Source organism: Peromyscus eremicus, chromosome 12 (assembly GCF_949786415.1).
Source record: "Peromyscus eremicus chromosome 12, PerEre_H2_v1, whole genome shotgun sequence".
Taxonomy (NCBI): domain Eukaryota; kingdom Metazoa; phylum Chordata; class Mammalia; order Rodentia; family Cricetidae; genus Peromyscus; species Peromyscus eremicus.
The window spans coordinates 69,735,573-69,760,706 of NC_081428.1; positions in this window are offsets into that span (position 1 = coordinate 69,735,573).

Consider the following 25,134-nt stretch of genomic DNA (forward strand, 5'->3'; position numbering starts at 1 on the left):
TTTATTTGCTTTTCTTTAGTGTTTTTTTTTTTCTTCTTTTTATAGTCACTTTAATCTTAATTGAATTTCCTTATGGCACTTACTAGAGAATTTTGCCCAATATTTATTTATGGAACAAAGAATGAAAAAGAAAATGCTTAGGAAGACGATGCTAGTATTTAAAAACTCAATAAGGTGGGTGACCTGCTGATCAGGTACCCAAAGCCATACAGAAATGATAAATATTCCTGAAAAGTGGGGCTTGGTTTTAATTGTTTTTATTAATAGGAAGAGCTCTGTTATAGCTGTAAGAAGACTTGGAGATTGTGGTAGGGTTCTTGGACAAGAATAGGTTGTCTTCCAGGTCACTTAGTAAAAGATCCAGGATGGCTTAAAGGGATTTTTAAAAAACAAAACACACATTGGCCACCTGTTCAAAGCCCCATTACAGACTCTGACCATAGGCCCAATCAGCTGACTTTTCCATATCTCAGCTTCTTCCTCTGAACACTGTGACAATGTTGCTGAGTCACTGTGGCAGGCTCACAGTGGGTGTGAGAGGCCACTGAAAAGGACTACAGACTTATGCTAGTACTCCATCCAGGCCTGTGCTTCTTGCTCCAGGATCCAGGTTCCTCACAGGCATGTCTGAGAAATAAACAAGGCCCTGCAGCACTAACAGCACCGCATAAGTGTTTAAAGCCAGCACTGTTTGGAACACTTACCAAACACAGACATGGAATAGCCAATGAAAAAGCACGTATACCCATCTAAGCACATGTAAATACCACCAAGTTTATTCTCAGGGCAACAATAGGGAAAAGTTACGACGGTGAACACTATTGGGAGATTAGAAGAAGAAGAGTTTTCTGGAGAATTTATGGAGCATAAAAAGCACAAGGCACAAGGATTGTGCCCAGATCTATGTGAAATCCAGTCTCTGAAATCTAGGGATTGGAAGACACTTTGGTAATCGCCCCCAACCCCAGCAATGGCGGGTGTCATTGGCATGGTGCAAGGCAGTCTCCCCAGGGTATCTAGTCTCCCTTGGGGCAGCTTTTATCTTTGGAAAGTTTCCTTTCTTGAGTTGAGGTCTTCTCCCTTAACCTTCGGAGTCTTCAGAAGAGCCCCTGGAGCTCACCTAAGACAAACTCAGAAAGTCTACATCCCAGCCCCTGGATATGTACCCCTCACTGAATATTCTACCACCCATGTCTCAGCACTCCAAGGGAATGTCAAGACAGAGTGGGCTTAATTGTTAGGAGAGATGTGGCTCTTTCTCTGGTAAAGTCTCCCTCCCTTCCTCTCTACTGTTGAATCTTTTGTTGACCATAGGTCCCATTAACTCACTCTTTGGAATCCTAACTTCCATGACTCATTTACTGTTCCCCTGACTGCTCATCAGGGACATGGAGATGCATTATTGTCTCTTTCCCAGTGACTTCTTCATTAAGTATTTCTGTTTAAACTTTCCCCTCAGATTTCCTCCCCTAAGACCGTACTCACAACATTGATCTCAAATACTCCACCCTTAATAGTCACAGAAACCAGGCGGCAGAGGCTTTCTCAAAGACATTTTCCAGACCTCCCTTAGAAAGGCTCCATTTGTCTTCATTCATCACAAGGGCCTACCTTGTCCCTTCGTCAGGTTCTGCCGATCTACAGGTCTGTGACTATATATAGAAGTCATATGTGCTCCTTGTCGTCCCAAGTTCTACGTAGTGTTGAAATTATCACTCACCTTCAACTCCAGTGTTGAAACCTCAGCTGATGATTCTGCTTACGTTTCTATATGTGGCTGAGGGGTGGAAAGGAAGCAACCTCCCCCAGCTGACTGTCAGTACAAAGTTGTATGAGCATCAGCTGCTGCCGCCAGCACAGGTTAGAAGATGCTGAGATCTGGAGTCTGCGCTTCACTTTTCTTGTCCTGTTTGTGCTATTTATTAGAAGACTCTCCAGATAGGAATGTTTGGGAACAAACGAAGCACTTGTGTGACAGGGCCTGGCTCATGGTAGCTGCTGCATCAGTGTGAGATGGGGCCGTCAGGGTGGAATTCATCATGACCTCTTAATGACAGAAGTTGACATGACGACTATGTAGGATTGCGCTTGAGGAAAAATGAGTTCTCTGACAAAGGAATGGGAAAAAACTAATATTCAAGAAGAGAAACTGCCACTAATTCTCAAAATAATATCAGACTACTATGTGTGCAACAGGAGGCAAAATGCAGAGAACACTAAAGTTAGAAATTACCCCACATTCAGGAAAAGTCAGGGATAGATTGCTACCAAAATTCCTCAGGACTTTTTCACAGTTCAGTGTCTCAGCATTATAATTGTCTTATCTAAGCAAGACCATATGCATCAGGATCTCAGACTGTCCAGGTACAAAGTCTAGATGTGTTGAAGACATAATATCTATGATCTTACCCAACTAGGAAATTTGGTCCAAAGCCTTTCAACTCACCTTATAACTCTTATGTCAAATACAGTTGTAGTTATCCTAACAACAACAGCAGCCACGATGACTAACCCCACACTTTTTTTTTTTTTTTTTTGGTTTTTCGAGACAGGGTTTCTCTGTGTAGCTTTGCGCCTTTCCTGGATCTCGCTCTGTAGACCAGGCTGGCTTCAAACTCACAGAGATCCGCCTGCCTCTGCCTCCCGAGTGTTGGGATTAAAGGCGTGCACCACCACCGCCCGGCTAAACCCTACCACTTTTAATTAAGAATAGTAAAGAACACAAGATATGCCTGGGAAGCTAGTTTCAGTACTAGTGACCAGGCATTGGAAAGGGTGTTATTGTGTGGGTGGAGGTGTGGAGGTACAGGGAGTGTAGGGATAGCCTCCTACCGTTTCTACTGAAGGCAGGCCGGAGCAAACTGACTAGAAGTAACTAAGGTCTTTCCAGTTATCAGAGACGTGTAGTCCAGAAAATGCCCGGAGGGTTTGAGAAATCAGGTCTTTAAGAACAAGCGGAGTCAAAAGCTTTCAGACTGCCCCTCCCCACCGCCCAGCCCATTGGCTCCCCACCACACATCTGTAAAGGGCTTATCAAGCACTTCCTGTTTCTGTGTGCCTCTCAGGCCTGTTTCTACTTCCTCTCACTTTCACTTAAGGTTACAAGGCTGATTGGAAAGATGGACTCCAGGCCAATGACCAGACGGCATTCTTCCTCACTGGATGATGTCAGTAGCAGCTAAGTGACACCCAACCTACATGGTGGTGCGGAGCTTTGGAATGCATCTCTCTAGCTAGCCCTTGCAATGGTTTTGAGCTGTTCACCCACTGCTAAGATGGAACAGCTGATGCCCAGAAGGATGAAGGTAGAGTTGTAGTATCAACATGTGGGCACTTCTCTCTGGTTTTTGGTGTTTAACATGGTCTTCTAATACCGTTAATGAAGGGCCTCCAAGTCACAGTATCCTCAGTAGTACATAGGAGAGACACACGGTGAAGATTCGCGAAGCAGGGAAAAGGAGCACACACAACAGAGAATTGTACTGTGGTAGGCTAGAGCTGGGAAGGGGACGCAGACATCTAGCAGATGCCTTAAACATCTGGAGTCATTTGAATGATTGTGAAGGGGCCCATCTGTGCTCCCGGTGGCCGTAAATCTAACGCATCCTTGTTTGAAAAACAAGGGATGGCCAGAAGAGGAATGCGATGCCGGAATGGCTTCAGAGACCTTGGTTCCAGAGCTGGCACTCCCGTGAACTTGCCACGGGCCTTTGGGTCCCAGCTCAGGGCTTGGTTTCCGTCTTTGTGCTGAGGCAAGCCTTTAGGCCTTGGGGCCCAGGGATTGTGGTCAGCTCACAAGATGACCTCTTTATGGTTTACCGCGAACAGGTAGACACAAGGGCAGATGCTGGGCAGAGGGAGTAGGTATCCTGCGGTCAAAATGAGCATTCCACATGCAGCATTGCTGGGGAGAGCTGTGGGAATTCAGCTAACATGGCAGAAATGCACGAAAACAACGGCTTGGCTAAGGAGGGGTTGGTTTTCCTGTCGCTGTGGTCTCACAAAGATGTCCTGGCCCAACCTCGCCTATAAATGAGTTAGGTTACGGGCCAAGCCCAAACTAAGGAAGATGGAACTAGGTTTGCTACTAAAGTGACTTTAAAACAGATGACTTTGCATTATCCAGGCAGGACAGATATAATCACAAGGGAAAGAGAGACTTAGAAGAGAGGTCAGAGAGAGAATGGCACAAGGATTGGTTGATACGGTTTGCTTTGATGGTAGGAGACAGACAGGATGCAAGGACTGTGAGCAGCTGGCTTCTAGAAGCTGAAGGAAACCAAGGAAACCAGTTTTTCCCAGCAGCCTCCAGAAAAGAATGCACACAGCTGACACCTTGATCCTATCTCTTCAAGATCCCTGTCAGACTTCCACAGAACTGTAAGATTAAAACAAATTTTGTTGTATTATCATCTGTCAAAGCAGCAATGAATATAAACACCCAAAAGACATCTGAGGCAAGCAGCGTGAGGTAGGCGACTTCAGTCCCCTAGATCAGCGACCCTCTCTTGCTCTACTGTGTGATTTCTGTTCATGAAACTGCCTCAAGGGCAATGGTGGCTGCTAGAGCTCCAACCATCACATCTGCAGCCTGAGAAGAGAAGATCTTTACAACCCCTTCCAGAGAGTTTCTAAAAGTCACACACAAACAGCTGCTACTTTCTGGCTGCCAAGAACTGGTCCCCAGGGAATATCAAGCCGGGGAAAGGCTAGGAATGGAGTGTTTGACTTGACTCCCTTTGTGTCCAGCCAAACCCAGGTTGCTTAATGAATAGAAACAGATTTGGGGCAGCAACTAGCACTTCCGGCACAACGATGACATGCTGGCAGGTTCTTGCTCTCTGTCTAACTCAGAACCATTGAGGATTTGAGCTTCTGGGGTCTAGTGTAGATGTGGGTCGGCACCAAGTGGAAGTCATGTGTCTCCTGGTTCTTCCTGGCTGATGCCACCGTCCCCGGTGTCTTCTGCTTAGCAATGTCTGTGATCGCTCCCTAAGTTCAGATGGATGCTCCCCATTCTGTGAAGGTGGACAGAGTGGATATCACCACCCTACTTCTCTCCTAATGAGGGAGACGGAGAGGAGGGTAGACGCCCGCCAGTCTTTAAGGTGGATGGAGCAGATATAATCACCCCCACCCTCCACTCCAAATGAGGGTGATGGAGATTAGGAGATAGAAATGGAGAGCAGACTTAATTCTTCAAGGACTGGACTATACTGAATTGTCTCTGTGTCTCTGTACCCTCCCCTCCCCCCATACCCTGTGTGTGTTGTTTATTCAGGAAGCAAACAGTAAATGAACTAAATGTTACAGAGAATTACACAGGATGAATTTAGCAAACATCTTTGTCTCCCTTTGCCTGGAGCTTATTTGGTTTTGGAATATTAAGCTGGTACCACCCCTTGTCTTTGTTACAGAGAACTTTTTGATAAAAGAATGCTTAGTTATTTTTTTTTTAAAGGGGATGGGGTGGGGTGGGGGCGTAGCATTTCAAATCCAGGACCAACGTTTGAAAAAGCAAGCAGATGGGCCCTGCAGGTAGCATTAACTAACTCAGATGCTTTCAACTCCCTGAGCTAAAATCGGCGCTAGAGGATGATGTCTTGCTTGTCCTGTCTCATTAGAAACCATTCTCTTTCTAAGATGTATTTCAGAGAAAGGCAAGAGAGAAATGAGAGGGAGAAGAACAGATAGCTGCCGGGTAACCACCGTGGGGAGACTGTCCAAACATGAGGCTGTAGCTGGAGAGAGACTGGCCGCCTCACTGTTCATCTCTTTATTAACTGGCACTCTGCTGCGGAGCATCGAACTTCCCGTCCCAATTGGAGCTTTACAAAGGAAGGAGCCTGACCTTTCCTTTGCCTCTACTAGGCTTCCAAAGACTCCTCTGATCTGCTCAGCTGCCAGCTAACTGAGCAGGGTGCGACCCGGCTCCCCGCCTGCTGCTCAGAGGAGGAGCTGACCGCTGACCTGCCCCACAGTGGCCGTGGGGGGTGCTTTGCCCAAATTAGCATCACTGGGAGAACTCAGAGGAGTTCCTTCTGGCCTCAGAGTGTGGTTCTGTAGCCGAGGTTGGGCAGAGGCAGAGAGAGAGAGGTAGAAGCTGTGTGGAAGTCAAACTGTAGACGGAGATGGAGAAAGCAAATAGGCAGGAGACAGGTGATAAGCCCACGCCCACAGAGCGAAGCCCCTCCCACCCCTCCCAAGCCTTGGGACAGTGCGGGGGGGGGGGGGCCCGCGGGGGAAGGAGGGCGGGGAGGGGAGGGGGGTCCTGAAAGGCAAATGTGTGGGGAAGGCACTTTGTAACTGATTTTTCCCAAAGTGGCAGAGTGATAACTCACCCAATCACGTGGCCAGAGCTTGGCTGGGATGCCATTTGGGCTTCTTACTGTGGGAAGAACACAGTTCAAAGTTGTTTGACCATTGGACAGACCAGTTTCTTCCTTTCCGGAATGGCAGCGAGTTAGAAGAGGATTCACAGGCTGAAGGGGAATGGAGTTTATCTGCTCCAGGTACAGGCCACCTGCACCTTTCTCTTTCAAGACATTGACAAGCAAGAGACAAATCCAGTTTGACACTGTGACTTAAATTCCAACCCGGGAAGAAATGAAGCACAAGGAGGGACCAACACCTGGGGACCGGAGTGTGGATCCCTCCTCAACTCACCGCGATTTGTTGAGAAATGATCTTGACAGCAGGTGTCTGGCCAGAGAGGGGAGTGCACGCCCGTGGACATGCAAACCGCGTAGACAGCGCCAACCCAGCAGGGGAAGTCACAAAGGCACTATGCAAAGGAAGGTCCCTCAGAGGCACTTGGGTTAACTTTTCACCCTCTCTGTAGAGAATAAAGTCTGCAGAGGAAAGAGAAGGGGGCCTAATGTGGACCCTTTAGAACTTACAATGTAAAATAAAGTTTCACGTCCAGGGCACAGAGGTTCATTCGGGGACTTGCCAGGCGAGGCTGGCCCGCCGTCATCACAGGCGTTCCGTCATTCCGGACAGAGCTGGAACTCACAGAACGTCTCCTTTGCAGAGGTGGCTGCCTTCAGGTGGGTTGTGATCCAAGCTACTCTTCCCAGATGAGCATCCTGTTCCCTCTGCCTGGGAACACACACACACACACACACACACACACACACACACACACACACAGCATGCGTACTCACACACCATCATGTATACTCACACGCAGGATGCACCTATCCACTCACATACTCACACAATGTGCACACCCGCACACACTCACACATGTGCACACTTACTGGTGAGCCCAGCTCCTGGCGAGGGAGCGCTGGGAACTCACCAACCTTCCCCCTCTGACATTAGGCAGGAACAAGTGTCCCCTTACCTGGATTCACCCGCCTTAGCCCGTTTTTCAAGCCTGCTTTCATTAGACAGCAGGTATTTAAACTCAAATTTTAATTTCCACTGTAGATTACCCTCTAGGAATCATCACTCTGTGGAAGCATAGGACTCCAACAAAAGGATTCTGGATAAGAACATTAAGGACTTCCGATAATCTGGACAACACACTCTAGGAGGAAGTTCTCTACTCAGACAACATCATGAATGAAAATGGAGCCTATTGTGCATTCATATCTTAGCTAATGTCCTCAGACTGCTGTGATGGCCACTGCCCAGAAGCCCTGATGCCAAATTGACTCTCTGGATTTGAGTCGAGGTGCCTGAGGTATGGCTCTGCTATCAATATGCTTGTAATTGACTATAGGTATTTCTGATCATTAGTCTAATCAAGGGATTGTCAACCTATTTCTCTATTACACCATTAGAGAGTGATTTAAAATCATTCATGAAATTAACTTGAGTTGTATATGTATACAGTTGTTTCACTTATCTTGAATGTAAATAGTGTCTATTTAAATCTTTTTTTTATCAAAATATTGTTCACATGTAATAAAAGTCATCATTTTGATGTAAAATACAAACAAACCAAACCACACTGTCTTACTTGTTTAAATAAAATAAAAATATGTACGTTAGGCACTGGCTGTTCTTCCAAAGGACCAGGATTCAGTTCCCAGCATCCATCTGGAGTCTCACAACAATCTGTAATTCAAACTCAAGTGAATATGACACCACCTTCTGGCCTCCATGGGTATTGCAAGCAAGTGGGGTACATACCTACATGAGGGTAACCCCCCAAAAAAGATATGTATTTTAAACAAACACTAGTGATTTTATTTGTTTGTTTGTTTGCTTTTAGCAATGCGTGACCACAAAGATCTTATCCTCATGGTCTAAGACGGTGACTAGCTCCAGCCACTGCACTGGTCTTCTGGAGAGGAGGGTACCAGAAGAGGCACACTCATTGTCTTTTTAGCAAGGTCATCCGAAGCTTTGACACAACACTTCTGCTTATACACTATTGGTCAAATCTATCATACGGTGGGGTCAGAGGCAATTTCCTAGCATGTGTAGGGCCCTAGGTTTGATCCTTAACACAATCAATCAATCAATCAATCATCAACCAATCAGTCACTTACTTCACATGGTCATCCAGTGTTAGAAAAACCCACATACATACCAGTGTCTCATTTGTTTAAAGTACACATTATTTTTTTAAAAATTATATATATATATATATATATATATATATATATATATATATATATATATAATGTGTATAAAGTTTTGCCTGGATGGGTGCACACACACCACACATATGCAGTGCCCATGGAGGCCAGAAGAAGGTTGTTGTGTCCACTGGAGCTTGTATGCAGATTGTTGTGAGCCTCCACGTGGGAGCTGAGAACTGAATTGTGGTCCGCTGGAAGAGCAGTTGGTATTTAAAGGCCACATCTTTATTTTACTTAAATGAACAGGACCTCCCTGCCACAGCACTGTGCACATCGAACCATGCAGTTGTTCAGGGCACTGATGGGTCTTCCCCAGGATGCAGGCACAGCCACTGAATTCTTGTTTGACAGTTAGACCCTCTGGTCTCCATTCTCTGCAGGGAGTATTCCTGACTACCCTCCAGTGTACTTGTGACGGGGACTTTTTCGGTTGTCCTTCACTTCTTTAGCATGGGTTCCCCCAGAGTCCAGAGCTGAGGCAAATGAGCTGCGCTGATTAGAGAAATCTTCCACAGACAAAAGAATAAGAGGTAGAGGAATGAGGAGAGTCAACATAAAAATAGTGACTGAGCTTTTCTTGCTGACTGACATTAATCATCAGCTAACACATCTGGATTTCAACATCGCCAGGTGCCCTTCATTAGCCACATTCCCGCCTTCGTAGCCTTCTACGTGTCTGACTCAGACTGTTGCAATCAGATGGGAATAGACTGACCCCCCCCAACTTCATCCCTTCATCTCCCCACTCTATCTTCATGAATGTTATAGATGGAATTTGTAAACAGGCAGCTTGGTGCGTATGATCGCCACACAAGAATGATCTTCCCTTGCTCAAGCAAGGATGTCCCCTCTCCTCAGCCTCCACTTTAAGGCCCTTGTTAATTGTGATCTGACCCCTGCTGGATTCCCAGCATTCTCTCTTCCCAGAGCCTCCTCTCACCTGATGCACTCTCATCCCACATGGCTCCTCTGGTGGCAGGCACGGACCCGTTGTTAGGACTTTCACACATTCTCGTCACAGGTTTAACTTCTTAGGTCTCACGCAACACACAGGATAAGGTAGAGAATGTGGGGATCCAAGAGGGAAGTCCGAGGTACTCCAAGGTAAACAAGGGCTACTCAGGAGCCATATTAGGACCCCATTTCCCTATCACTGAGGACCCGACTTTCCCAACATCTGGTCCAGAAAGGTCTTCTTAGTGTTGTTATTATACAATTCTCTGTTCTGCATGGCTGTTCCTTTTTTAGGTCAAAGGCTTTAGATTTAAGCCATTGAAAGTTAACTTGTGATATTTTAGGCTAAACAGAATAAAAAGAATGTCTCTGAATTCTTTTCTTTCTTTCTTTCTTTCTTTCTTTCTTTCTTTCTTTCTTTCTTTCTTTCTTTCTTTCTTTTTTTTTTTTGAGACAGGGTTTCTCTGTGTTGTTTTGGAGCCTGTTCTGGATCTCACTCTGTAGACCAGGCTAGCCTGGAATTCACAGAGATCTATCTGGGTCTGCCTCCTGAGTGCTGGACTAAAAGGTGTGCGCCACTACTGCCCAGCAAATTTGTGTTCTTTTTGTTTCTTTACTTTTTCTTTCTTTCTTTCTTTCTTTCTTTCTTTCTTTCTTTCTTTCTTTCTTTCTTTCTCTCTCTCTCTCTCTCTCTCTCTCTCTCTCTCTCTCTCTCTCTCTCTCTCTCGAGACAGAGTTTCTCTGTGTAGTTTTGGTGCCTGTCCTGGATCTCTCTCTGTAGACCAGGCTGGCCTTGAACTCACAGAGATCTATCTGGCTCTGCCTCCCGAGTGCTGGGACTTAAAGCCCAGTTTGGACTCTTTAGTTGACATTATGGAAAACCATGGAGAACCGACTAAGGAATTAAGGACACGCTTGACCGCTGGGCCTGACAGTACTCAGGAAGCTGGACAAGTGAGCAGGAAGTCACGGCAGGAGGGGGCCCACACCGCAGGACTGTTTGGGTGAGTGGGGTGGGGTGGAGCCCTGGGTTACTCGGAAAAAGGTTAGAAAAGATATGATAGCTGGATCCGTGGGCAGGCTGCTCTGTCGTCATGCATGTTGATCTGTTTCTTTAGCCATGGTTTATTGTTGCCGTTTGTTTGGGGGATGCTTGGAATTCAACTCAGGTCTTGTGTGCGCTAGGCAAGTACCCTACTGTTGAGCTCCAGCGCCAGCACTCTTTAACTACCTTTAATCACATCTTTTCTTTCTTTTGTTTGTTTGTTGTTTTTGAGACAGGCCTCGTTATTATAGCTCAGCTAGCCTGGGACTCCGTCTGGGTCCCAGGCTGGACTCATCCCAGAGATTGGCCTGCCCCTCAAGTGTTGGGATTAAACGCCTGGGTCACCACACCCCAGTTTTCCTTTGATTCTTCAGCAGATATTTACCAGGAGTGGTCACAGACACTCTTTCCAAGTTTGACCTCCATTCCAAGCCTATTGTTCAATTCACCTTCCCTTCGGGGGTGGCCCTTTGACCTAATTCTAGCTAAGATAGTAAAAGGGTCCAACAGATCGAGGGATTCTTAGAAATGTGACATAGATGTCACACTTTCCTCTTATTCCACCCTCAACACTAGACTCTGTGTGCGTGTGTGTGTGTGTGTGTGTGTGTGTGTGTGTGTGTGTGTGATGGTTGGTACTGGAGTCGATAGAACTCAGCCTCCAGGAAATAGAAGTCTAGAGAGTTTTGACGTAACACAGTTACAGTGAACGTATTGAGCCTCTAACTGCCACAAGCCACATGGTACGTGGAAAAACAATCCCTTCATGTGCGTTACAGTAGTGGCCTGTTATAAACTTGTGGCTGAAAGACTATCTTAGAGATTTGAGAGTGCTGTTGACTAGAACTTTTGTTTTGTGATCTCTTACTAAAGTATCTATTGGAAACAACTTAAAAAAAGAAAAGAAAAAAATGTAGAGCAAAGAAAAGAGAAAGACCAGGCAAGCAAAGCCAACCAACCACCCAGGGGCTGTAGATAACATCTCTTTGGTTACTTCTTTCTCCTCCACGGACGAGGCACTACTAAGATTTATCACGGGGAGACTGGGACAAGAGTTATAGGTGTCTGGCCTCCTGTCTTTACACCATCGTATATTTCTTTAATGAAGTGTGAGACCAGAACTCCATAAATTCACATAGTAGCAGAAGCAGGCTCGTCAGCGGAGCTATTCAGGGAGGCCAGCATCACTCTTTGCGTATTAGAGAAGTTCACAGCTGGTTAAAAATAGGCTTGGAGAGAAGTCGCTTTTAGACCGCAGCTCATTTTGGATTTCTCTGGAGCCCCATTCTGGGCCACAGTGTATTTCCTTTTTCCTTTCGTTCTAGTAAGAGCACCCAGGCGGGTCAGAGACAATAGCTGCATGGTTATCTTTAGTTCCACTGTGTACTGAAAGCAGAACTCAGAAGAAATAACAGTACCCCCCCTCCCTGCCCCTCCCGGGGCATGAACTGTTAGAGCTCTTTAATAAGCACTAACACGAATCGAGCCTTTCCCATGTCCTGGCTTCTGTGCTTGCTTTAAATTCTCAAAACAACCCCAGGATATTATTAAAAAAAAAAAAAAAAAAAAAAGGAAAAAATGCTATTAATAGCCTGCCATCTCTGATGAGGAACCAAAGATTCAGAGCAGACAAGCAACCTGTTTCCAGCTGGCCACAGAGCCCTGGGATGTGAACCTGTGTCCAATTCCCTTCAGAGCCTGTGTCCTCAGTACCACCCCTTTAAGGACACACGGGGCTTTCTGCATCACTTCAGTGTGACTCTTAGTGTGGGCCTACAAAGCCGGCAGAGGGGACACCCCAGGGCCTTCCCAGTGAACAGTCCGCACACGTGAAAACGGGGACTTGAACCTGCTTCTGGCTTCCAGTTTCAGGATCTTTCAACACACAGGTGGCTCGGTCATGGGAGTAGGTGTGGTGAAATCCTCTCTAGGATTCAGCAACAGACCCTTTGTCAAGGGACCAGCTGGCCCAGGGCTGCCCTGACTTAGTTGGGGTCTGGTAAAGACACGTTCCTCCCTTACACATCATCTAGTGAGCGATGTCTAGTACTCGCATTGAAGACCTCCAATGTAATATTGTTTTCACAGTTAATCTAACAATCCTTCAAATCTCAGGAGCGGAGAGTGAGCTGGAGGGGATAGGTATCTCTGGTGGGAGCCAGGCCAAGTTAGCTGATAAAGCTAATCCCAGATCTCTTTGAACGTTTAAATTGTCTAGCGACAGGAAAGCTGAGAGTGGTTTATAAGGCTGAGGGAAGGTATTGTGCATGTGAATTTTTTTTTAAATACCTGAGTTTTGAAAAATAAAAGTGTTCTGCCCACATTTTCAAGCACAGTGGTAATCAAAAGAAACCTCTATGGAGGTAATAATACCTTGTATTTTAAATACCACTTGTCTCTGAAAAGCTCAAAGCACGCTATAATCATTTCCTTATTATCATTCTCAAAACTTCCTGGGTCAAAAAGTTACAAAGTTTGAATCTTAACAGCCCGGCCTCAGTTTCCTCTTTGGGCAGAAGTGGGAGATGGTGAAGCCGCTGTCTTAAGAACTGTCACTTCAGACGGCTGTCCTCCCCTCTCCTCCCCCCAGCCCCTGCCAGCCAGCTACCCTGCGTAGCTCTTTGTAAACCTAACAAGGCAGTCCTGTGGCATAGAACCACGAAACATTTCAATAAGAAAGTTTCACACTGGTGAGCTGGAGGCCCAGGAAATGGCTCCAGGTGGGCAGGGGCGACAGGCCATGTAGTCAAGGTGGCTCCCATGGCATCAGGTTTTACACACTTGGGAGACGTTATTTTTAAGGAAACATTTTGATTTAATATATATATTATATTAAATATAGTTTAATATATTAAATGTGATATATATATACATATATGTGTGCATATATATATATATATATATATATATATATATATATATATATATATATATATATATATAAAGTGGGCAGTGTGATCCAGTTCTTTCATTTTACTGAAGCTCTGCCCCACTAGTGGGTGTGCACTGCTTCCCATCCCTAGTGCAGACTCACAGCAGAGGGTTCAGACCCTGGGCTCTGGAATATGCCTGACAGAACAGTCTTCCCCTTAGAGACTGAAAGGGATTTATTCTACCTGAGAACCTTGACTAGAATGCGCAGGAAGAGGCAGGTGTAATTAGTAATGCTGCTTCCAGCTAGTTCCCAAATGGTTCTCCATCTCAACTAGATCATAAAGAAAAAAACAGTTAAGTAACACACACACACACACACACACACACACACACACACACACACATACGTTTATATAGCTACTTCCTCCCCGTGAGCTCAAAGCGTATGTCCGTATACACCATCTCATTGGTCCTCCTGGTTGTGACATCCTCCATTAGTCTTAGATCATCCAGAGCAGAATAGCTGATCTCTGCTTCAACCATGGCCTAGTTGGTGACATGGGTGACCCTGGAAACGGGTTTTATACCATGTTACTCTTTAGGGGAAGAGTGTAAGAAGCACAGGGCACAGCTCTACTTTCACACCAGGCTGTTCCCATTGGGCCCCTGAACCAGGGTTCCCCACTTTTAACTTCGGTTTCCTCCGGTGATGATTGGATAGAGAAGGCGCATTGGACATTTTCCTTCAATGGCTCTTTTCTCTGTAGGGAGCCTTGCAAGGTACAGGGCTGGGAGCTGCCTACCTGCATGGGGACGACTGTTCCCATCCTTAACTTGGGGCACTCCAGCTTTTGAGGAGTATGTGGTGTCACAGTTTTGTTGGGCTCTGAAAAGGAATACACAGTAAGGCTGTTCCAGAAGGAGAACCCGAGTCCTAGCTGTCTGTACCTGGGGCTGGGAATGAGAACAGATGTGTTTATGTAGAAGCACTGAGGGTAGAATGGGGCGTATAATTGGTAATGGTTCTGCTGATGGCCTTAGGGAGACAGACTCGAAGCAAGATGAGGGACTGACTCTATTTGGGCCCAGGAGTGATTGGGTATTTGTAACTGTTTTAAACTATTTTGGGGCTTTATTTCCCTTTTGTTTCTCCAGAATGTTAGCTATCCTATTAAGTTCTCCTTGACATTGCTCCAAGGAAGCACATGAAAAGCTACTCAGCATCATTAGTCACCAGGGAGATGCAAATGGAAGCCATCATGCAATCCCACATTCCATATTCCACTTCCTTAAAGGGCTGGTGCTGCAAACACGGAAAATGCAGACAATTACAGATGTTGGCAAGTGTACGGAGAGATGGGAACCTCACACATTGCTGCTAGGAATGGATAGCTGTTCGGCCATGCCAGAAACTGTGTGGCAATTCCTCAAAAAGTCAAAGAAAGAAAAAAAAAATCACCCTATAAGCCAACTATTCCAGGCCTAAGCATAAACGCCAGTGAGCTGAAAACAAGGCTCAAAACAGATGCCTGCACACACCAGTCCTCACCAGAGATCGATAGGTCAGCAGATAGAATAAACTAAACGTCCACTGATGGATGAGTAGAGAAATCAGTTATTTATATACCTATGACAGCGTGTTACTCGGCCACAAAAGATGGGAAGATACAAAGTAGTTTTCAAATTGTGCATTAGCTGATCAGAATCAGAAATAAGGGCGAGAGAGGGAACAAGGTCTACCTCTTGCATTTGTGAGGTGCGGGATGTGAAATGAGGTCTGTTATCGAATGTGACGCTGTGGGGGACACGTTCCTTTTACTCCATGAACTCAGAGCTGAAGCCTCAGAGTAATAATTGGAGACCGATTAAGCCAGAACTTTCCTTGGCTCATTTCCCCAGGCTGTAGAGGAGCCATCACCTGGAGGACAGCCCGTCTGAGCTTCCAGTGTGCAAAGCCCAGTTGGAAAGTCTAGAAAGAAAGACAAGAGGGAGCTGAGACTGACTGAGGGCAGCATGGTAGGCTTCTGTCTGTTTCCCACTTGAACCTCGTCATAGCCTGGGAAAGTGTTATTTGACCAGTGCGTGTCCATCACATGACACTGACGGGGTCAGCCTGGGGTCACACAATGAGCATAGGAGGTTCCAGAGCTGTGTTCAAAACGCAGGATGCTTCTGGACAGAGGTGGTGTCACTGCTATCACAAGTCAGCAGAGCTGGGCAGCAGGTTCAGGGACTTCCCTTTTCACATCTGCTCAGTAATGCAGGAGAGTGTCTCGAAGGCTTCCTCTGCTGCTCTGCCCCGTGGCCACCCCGAGCACGGAGCTTGGTGTTTCCAACAGTTCGGGTTGACAGCCTTGCCAGTGAGTCACCACGAAGCCTGGGACCACACAGCCTTCTGTCTAAATACTTCCGCTCAGCACAGCTGTGAAGAAGCTACCCTTGAGTTCTCTGGTAAACAAGGCGGGGCGGTTGCCTTGGTGTCTTTCCATCCCTCTCTGTCCCTTAGGAGATGCTCAGAGTCCGGACCCGAGAAGCCTCTGAGCAACAAGGAGACAAATGGAGTCAGAACTTCTCTGTGCTCTTCCCTAGCTGAAACGCCTTCATTTTTAGCAGGGCTTTGCTGTCTTGTTTGGGAAAAGGCAGAAGGTACGCGCTTCATCTGATGAAGGATTTAACATGTGTTATTATTGTTGCTTTTTTTGCCATCAGGGCTGTTCGAGTTTGGAAGGGTGGAATGTGTTACCTGAGAGGTAGCAAGTTCCCCAGAACTGTGAGTTTTCAACAGATGAGTGAAGACTTGGTAGCACATATGGAGGCTTTAAGAATGAGATGGTCTCTTAAGTACATCTTAGCCTTGTGACTGGATTATAAATATTCTGCCATTGAAATAAAACAAAGTGAGTTAATACCACAAAAATCCACAGATTGGCCGTTATAAAGGTATGGTAGAGCCAAATGGGAAGGCAGCATTTGAATTTTGATTTTTATTTTGGAAAACATGGGATTTTCAGGTTCTTTGCCTGTGTGTTTTATTTTATTTTATTTTTTTATTTTACTTTTTAACAAAGGAGTTACATAATGGTCACTGAATGTGCACTGATGCTACTCCCATGTGCATCTTCTGGATGCTTGGGAGGACTGTACCTCCTGGCTACCTGTGGGCGGGGTCAGCACACTGTGAGCAGCGCTGGCACCCACCACATCCGGTAATGTCTAGTTGTCAAGGCTGATCCTTCAATACTTTTCTCCGTTCTACAATCCCAGCAGTGTTTGAAGCAGCACCTGGTCTGTCAGCCTGTCTCAAATCCAGGGAAGTAATGGTCTAGCCGCGCACTTCCACCTGCCTAACAAAGGTGTGTAGAGGGAGTGAGAAATAGCCTTCAGTTGTTTGGTAGACTTAGCCTATCCTGACCTGATTGGAGCAACAGCTTAGCCAGGCTTAGAGTTTGGGAGTGTTAAGCTCGCCATGGTATGCAAAGTCGATTTTTTTAGAAATTAGAGGAGGGAGTGAGAAAAGCTAAACAAGACAGAGAGAGAGAGAGAGAGAGAGAGAGAGAGAGAGAGAGAGAGAGAGAGAGAGAGAGAGAGAGAGAGAGAAGCGGACAGGAAGATTAGGGCATGGTTTGGATAACGTGACTCTCAAAGGTACTTTGAGAGAGGAGGTCACATAGGACCCAGAAGACAATGAGATTAATCTGCAGGCACATCTTCAGTTTCACACAAAGACTTGTCTGTTGCTTTGATTTAAGTGTGTGTGAGAGAGAGTTTACCTGTGTGCAGGTTCTCATGGAGGCTTTGTGTCCCCTAGAACTGTAGTTATAAGCAGTGGTGGGACATCCGATGTGGGTGCTGGGAACCGAAGGTCTTCTTCACGAACAGTAAGTGCTCTTTATTGTTGAACCATCTTTGCATCCACCCAGGAAACAGTAAGTGCTCTCACTGTCCTGCTCTGCTGTAAGCATGGTTACCTAAAAACATCCCTAGGATGTCATTCCCCATTAGCCTCCTGGGAAAGGAAGCGCCATCCTCTTTTCCGGCAGGAAGAATTATATTCTTACTCAAATTCAGCTTCTCTCTCATATGCCTCCCCAAAGTCTAGCTTCTAATAGGATCTGGAGGAAGGCTTCTTTTCCTGCACAGACAAGGGTGTCTGCCCTGGAATCTAGCTTCCTAAGAGCCCTCGAGTGTCAGGTATTTGGCTTTCCCATGGAGTTCTTATAAAGAGTCAGACCCACTAGCACATGGAAGTCAGCCAGCCCACTGTCACCCACATCCATATATATGCTCGTGACCTTTAAAAAGGAAACACATACTCTCAGCAACTCCAGAAGGATGCGCTGGCCCTAGAAGACCTCTCCCTGGAAGAGTGCCAGTGTTCTACACTTCATCCACTGCTGATCTTTACCTCGTAAGGCTTTCCCCACTTTTTAACAAAAACCCAAATCCCTTAACAAGCCCTCTTTTGTAGCCCACACTGTCCCAAGTTCAGCTGCATTTGCATGACAGATGTGACAGCTCGTCATGCACAATGACCGTGGACCCAGACTTACAGTTCCCCTCCTCAGACTACTGAGGTAGGAAGACAGACGGGCAGACAGCTTAGCAGGTGATCTGTGGACCCCAAGTCAACCGAGAAGGCTGACACATCCAGATTCTAACCAATGGCAGTGCTCAAAGTGGCACATAGCCTTCCTCCCAGCTAGGCGGGCCACCCTGAGACACTGCCTGAATTCAACACGCACCTCCCCTATTTTTCTTTCGAGAGAGGATTCACATTGTTCAGAAGGGCCAGTTTGCAGATTTCCTGTTTTAACTCCAGCCTCTAACTTCCTTGAGGAATTCTCCAAGGTTTACAGGGCTGGCACATCTTACCTATGAGTTGGATCCAGGGATGTTCTAGTTGGTTCTTTGGGGTTCTGGGCATACATACTGGATACTGTTTCCACCAGTCACCAAAGCCCAATCTCATCTCTCTAAAAGCTCTTGCCCTACAACCTGGTTGAAGCAAGGCATGGTTGTGTTAAAAATAGTCAGACATTAGTTGTTATACAGGGCGGTACTTTTGTCTTTTTTTTTTTTTTTTTTTGGTGGTGGGGTGGAGGGGGAGGGTGGAATATTGGTACCTGAGAAAAACAGCAGATGAAGGTATTGATAAGAAACTTTTGCAGAATTTCTCACAGTAACTTCTGGGTATTGGGAAGGATTGTTTGAGGCCAGTGAAATGTTTTCTGTGTAATATCTAATTTCACGAGAAAATGAAGGCCTTCCTCTGCCTTTCACAGGAGCTGTGGTTCAAACTGCTCTTCGGGTTGTCAGGCTGAGGGAGCAGTTGCATTATTAGTGCCACTAATGAGAAGGGAGAGGCTATGACTCGATGGAGAAAAGGGGGCAGAAAAGCCAGAGAGGATGTGTTTGTCCATGGAAAAGATATCCCATGAGAGGAATTCCGCAGGGGAGGTGGCGAAGGAAATGGGGTGGGAGCTCCTACAGAGGCAAGATCCCTGATGGGGGAAAGACTCTGTGAAGACAGTCCAGCGCCAGCCATTTTCCTTGGTGCTGGTCAGCTAGAAGTCTCACGTGTGGGGACTTGGATAGGAGGACGTGAAGCGCACTGTAGCTGATGGGCAGGTGTGTTTCAGCAACCACAGCAGCAGCACAGTGGAAGACACAAAGAACCGAGGCATTTGATTGTTCTGTTGCGAGTTTTGCTTTGTTTCACTCATTGTACAGTCAGTGGCCACTGGAGAGAGCGGTTTACATGTCGGGGGGAAGAGGGATTTTAATAATACTGGACCCAGGACTGTGCTGACTTACAGACCCTGTCAGCAGCGGTGAGGAATCAGGAAAGGTTCCTTTCCTGTGTGCAAGATCTTCCTTGAGAAGTCTTCATTTATGTGATGCTGGGATTGAACCCGAGTCAACACGCATGCTCAGCAGATGTGCTGCCACTGAGCCTCTCACCTAGTCTATGTCCGTGGCCAGGCTTGCTGTGTTTACACTAGACCACCCTTAAAGGCAGATTTGATCAGGAAAGAAAAGAAGTGGAAATCAGAAAGTGCCCGGGCTGTAGACTCACCTCCAAATGGCCCATCACAGAAGCCGTTGCTGTTCTTTCCACCCACGGAGAGTGGGAAGAGGCCGTGAGTCCCCCACCTCGGTAGCACCCCGTCTTAGAGGAATTGTCAGAATGGAGAATGAAGAGACCTTCCACACCTAACGGACATAAGACACATACAGGGAAACTGATTCTATCCCATGGCTGCCTTGCCAGTTCCGTTGGGATAACATTCCTCCAAACAGCAGAGGGAATGTGACTGAGCATCAGCTCACACCAGAGGAGAAGACACGGTTAAAGAGGAAGAGGTTATTCCACGGGGCTGCGGAAATTGCTCAGTGGGTAAAGGCGCTCGTTGCAAAAGCATTCTGAGCTGAGTTTGAGTACTTGGAACTGCGTAAAGGTGGAACAAGAGAATGGACTCCACAGAGTTGTCCTCTGGCCTCTACACACACGTCTTCCCCATCATATCACACACACACACACACACACACACACACACACACACACACACACAGATTAAATTTTAAAAAGATTGTTCCCGTGTATGATATCTCCACATGGCTAGTTTCTCCCTTGCCCTACCTCTCTCAGCAACAATATTCCTTTAAAGTAAATGGAATAGTAGCTTTGATTTGATAAATAAAAGAAACTCGGCCACAAAGTGTCCTTAGGAGCTTAAGAGTCTGAAGTTGAACTTACATTGTGTGTAAAGGGCAGTTTTTTCTTTTATCCCCCGATATCCTCTCTAAGTAGAAGTGCATGTGAAGAGCAGTGACAGATATTGACAGGCACCAGCGCCCTGGGAATCATAAAAAAAAAATCACTGAACTCACTCTGGAGAATTGCCATGGCCCCTCCACCATGCCTGGGCAACACAGTAGAGCTGCCCCTGAAGGAGTAGGTGTGGGAGAACCGACCCTGAGAACAAGAAAGCAGGAGAACTGGCCCCGCCCCCTGCTCATCAAGACAAGGGGTGAACTGGCCAGGGCGATGCAGGAGAGCTCAACCTGTTGGTGAGGACAAGGGAGAGCTGGTGGGCTGACCAACCCTGAAACTACCCAGGCATAGAACCAGGGTTATAACTTGGCCCACCCTAACATCCACCACATCTGTGATCGGCTGAAGTACGTGAAGGGACCAGTCCTGCAGACCCAAAACTGCAGGATCTCCATGACACAGGGCAACAGCAGGACCAAGAGGGATTCCAGTGAGGGCCCAGCATCAATGGTGTAGCAGAAACCAGAGGTCTGGAACCAGACCAAAGACTCTTTGCTGTAAACTCTTGCAAGTGAAAATATATGGATAAAAGAGTTTACTGCATGACTCACTGTGTCACGGGGCAGCTTCCATGATGAGATTGATTTTTTTTTCCTTTTCATTTTTTCCTTTTCTTCCTTTTTTTTTTTCTCTTAAATTTCATTTTTTTTTGGTGGGGAGGTTGCAAGGGCAGAGGGTGGATATGAAGGAACGGGGAAATGAAAGGGATAGAGATGCATAAGGTGAAAGACACAAAGAATAAATAAAAAGAAGGTTAAAAAAAGGAATCACTGAACTGTAAAACATCACTGTTCAAAAGTTCTGATTTCTCCTGTGAGTACTTTTCATATCTTATTTTGATAACTGAATGCAAATGAGCCCAGCAGCATCTTCTCACGTGTCTGTGTTCTCAGCATGGTGGTACACCAGTGTCTGTTTACTATAGTCTATTAACAAATACATAGCCCAGTTTAGACATATACAAATCACTTGCATTTGGGGAGCTAAAGGAGTTTTTTTTTTTTTTTTGAGGGTTAAAAATAAAGCCCTCTTTAATTGTAGATCTACTGATTTTGCCTTTCTACAATTATTTTTGACTTGTTATAGTGTATTAGTACGTTCAACGCCAGATACTCCGGATGAGAGATGGAGAGGTTGAGTTACTGTGAACTCTTGGATATGGACAGGTCACTACTTCCCCTGTCATTGATAAAACTAGGTAAACTTGGACTAAAAAAACAAAACAAAACACCCAACTGATTTTCCGAGCCTGTACCATTGAGTTGCTGGGGGTCTGGAAAAGAGATTAGCTGAGATTTTCCAAACACAAATACATGACTGCTAGAAAGAGCCCTGGAGAACAAGGGACATCTACTTTGGGTCCCAGCAGGTGCACAGCCACCAAGAGCTCTTAGGAAAAACGAATTGGGCCTATAATGTTTCTGTCATTGTCACTATTACACTTCCTATGACTGAAGCTAACAGTCATCCCGCTGGTACCCTGTGCAGTGCCTTGTAATCGTGGATAAAGTTAATTAATTTCACCAGCACTGACTAAGCACCCGCCTTGCATCACACACTGTTACAGGGGATACGCAGCCAGATTAGAAGCCTTACACACTCGTCAAGTTAATGAGAGGTGAAAGTCTGTTTGACTCACCTAGAGACCTGGGGTCTCTGTAGATGAGCTCAGTTCCCAGCAGATGGTTTGGTGGGGTGCTCTAGACAAGGTGGAGCTGGAGCAGGTCCCTGTGAGCCCGACCCTGGAGTCTGCTCTCTAGTGCCTGGATGAAGAAATGGAAGAATGAAGTGGAAGGCATGGTCAGGCCTAGCCAGGGGTCTGCCTGTGGCGTTTTCTCCCACCGTTTGGGCTTCTGGCTTTCGTAGAGGACCAGCATGTAGCGGGGACCCATTAAATGTTATGGAGGGAATTAAAAAGGCAAGCAGTATTTTGTCTCAGAGTGTGCATAGGTGGGTCAGTCTCTAAGGCTCTGCACTTCTTCCCAGACCCCAGCTGGGTCATTAACTGCTATCCCTCTCAACACACTGGTTATGTGTATTAGCCATTTGCCACTTCGGAGGTCTCTGGAATTGACTGCCAAGTTGGGAGAATAAAGCAACTCTCTGAAAGTATATGGGAGTGGGGGAGCCAATGATGATCATGTGAGATTCGAGACTGGGAAGGCTGTCAATGGGAGCAGTCACTACTGTCTTCCCTGCGTAGCACTAACCTGAGCACCCGGAGTAATGCAAACAGTGACTAAGCATAGGTAAGTCTATTACGTTAAGGGTTGCTTCCTAGGGTACTTTCAAAAAGAGGTTAATTATCATCATAGATAGCTAGAATATTAGGGTTACGCAGGGCTAATAACGCAATTATGATGACACGCTAATGAGTTGAGAAAAATGTAGCTGATTGGTCCACAGGGTTAGTATGCAGAGCTCAAGGTAGGATGGCAGAGTGGGCTGGATAGCCCCAGGGGGATGGCCACACAAGAGGCCTTTGTTTTCTGTGGAGTGGAAGTGATGTCTGAGGGTCAGACAGATGCTCAAGGGGCCATGACTGTACCTTTGCAGAAGTCTTTCCCAGGCTTCTTTAATTTCTGATTCGGTCCTGTTACTTACTAACTGTGAGAGGCAGGGAAGGTCACAAACCTTGAAGAAACTCACCCAAACCTTGAAGAAACTCACCAATACAATAAGATGATGACATTTCACTTGCCTACTTCTCAGTGTCTCGATAGGATCCAATTTGCAAGTGCTTATAAAACACTCTATCGAGCACCAGTTCTCATCCCTTCGCTTGCTGGCTAGGGATGCAGTGTGACCTGCTGCCTTGTGTTTGCTCGGCCACAGTTCAAGCCTGCTGTTTCCACCATGATGAGAGGTGTGCTTCCAAACTCCGAGCCCAAATAATCCCTCCTCTCCTTAAGTTGGTTTTATCACGTATTTCGTTGCAGAAATGGAGTAGGTCGTTGCTCTGACAAACCTGGCTACAGGGCTGCTTTTTAAGTCTTTGCAGAGAAATATGGAAGGCCTTGGAGAGGTAGGCTAGAGAAACCCTAGAATTCTGTAAGAATTCACACACTTCTTAAGACATTTTTGTGGGAGTTTGGAAGACTAACGGAGAGAGACGTGTGCATACAGCAGAGTCTTGGCTTGTGATGCTTCGGAGAGAGGAAGGGCTAGAATGGACTTTGGGGTTTTGAACACTACTAGAAATGTTATGGTTTGGAGGACTCTCACAAATGAACCAAATACATTTTGTATTTGGAGATGTCCACGAGTCTTTGGGGATCAGAGGTGGGTTGTTATGATATAATCATTGTACAAAGTGGGTTTTTTATGAAGGTTAGTCTTTATTGTCAACTAGACTGGATTTGGATTTACCCAGAAGATATGTGTCTGCATGTGTCCATGGGGGAAATTCCAGAGAGGTTTAACGGAGGAGGGAGTGTGGGAGGTACCATCCCATGGACTTGGGTCCCAGCATGAATAAAAAGGAGAAAAGCGAAAGCAATGCTTTGTAAAGTTGTAAGATGTGATGCTCATGCCAAGACCTGTGTATTTATCACATACTTGGTTTCCCATGTAACTCTCTCACACAAGTTTGGATACTCTCAAACATCCCAATAGAATACTGGTACGAAGGCTGAAAATATTTGGCAGTTGTAAAAACCCAGTAATGAATGCCTTTAATGACCCAAAAATCTGAATCGTAGGCAGGCCTGATTTTTGTTCTCATCGAGGGAAGAAGTGTTGACTTTGGTTCTTAAAGTGTTTATAAGTTGTCTCCTGTTCTAGATTTTCCCTTCTAATTCCACCCTAAATGCAAATCACATTTACTCCTGATTTCACACTATATTCCAAGCACGAAAGATAGTGAAGTGTCCAAAGTCTTGTGAGAAAAATGAGGCGCCACTTGAATGATTATGCTGTGAGGTAAACCATGGAGAAATGAAGCAGTAGCTTTTGACTGTGTGGAAGATGAGAAAAAAGCATCTCCCTAGGAGGCCAAGGAATGACTCACGAAGCCTCTCTCTCAGTCTTCTGAATTTTGGGCACACTCTCTTTGATGAGGGAATCGTCCAGATCTTAAGGAGCAGAGTAGGCTGTTTCTTGGACAGTCTTCCTTTGTCAGAGCCAGCCAGAAGCATTGCTGAGTGGTCTCCTTGTGAGGCCTAAGCTCTGCATGGCTGGGTTGGAGGCCCTCGACCTCCTAGCATCCCAACGGGTAGCCCTTGGGCAAACCCCTTAGACTGTCTGGAAAATAGGTGCCATAATATTTACTTCAAGGGAATTTTGTAATATTTAATGGATGTTTGCAAAACCTTCTGAGATCTACAGATGAAAGGCCTCTGAGAAACACAACACAGTGATTAAAGAGAAGTTAACGCCTTTGTCAGCTCTTGGGAGTGATGTGCTTTTTCAACGCGTGCCCTCTTTAGACCACTGGGCTGCATTTCTAGATGCAAAGCACTCTTACAGGAGGAAACACGTTTGCCTGGTTTCCCGATCACCCTCCTGGACTTCTTCAATTCAGAATTGTCCTAGACAGCCCCACCTTCTTGTCTTTCCCCACTTTTGAGGTGACAGCCTTGCCCCCCCCCTTCTGCTCAGCAGTCTTCTTGAGTGTCCCCTGGAGCGTGTTGTGAGTGAGAAGACATCCTCTGGCAGCACGCCCCTTATTTCAGACACTGCTTCTGCTTTTTGAGCTATGGTAGACACATCACACTCATCTTGGATAGCAGTGACATCGTCATTGCTTTCAAAACACAGGTCTATTGTCTGGAGTTTGATACTCTTCATGTCTCCATCCTGAAAAAAGTGATGAATTCTTACTGAAAGGT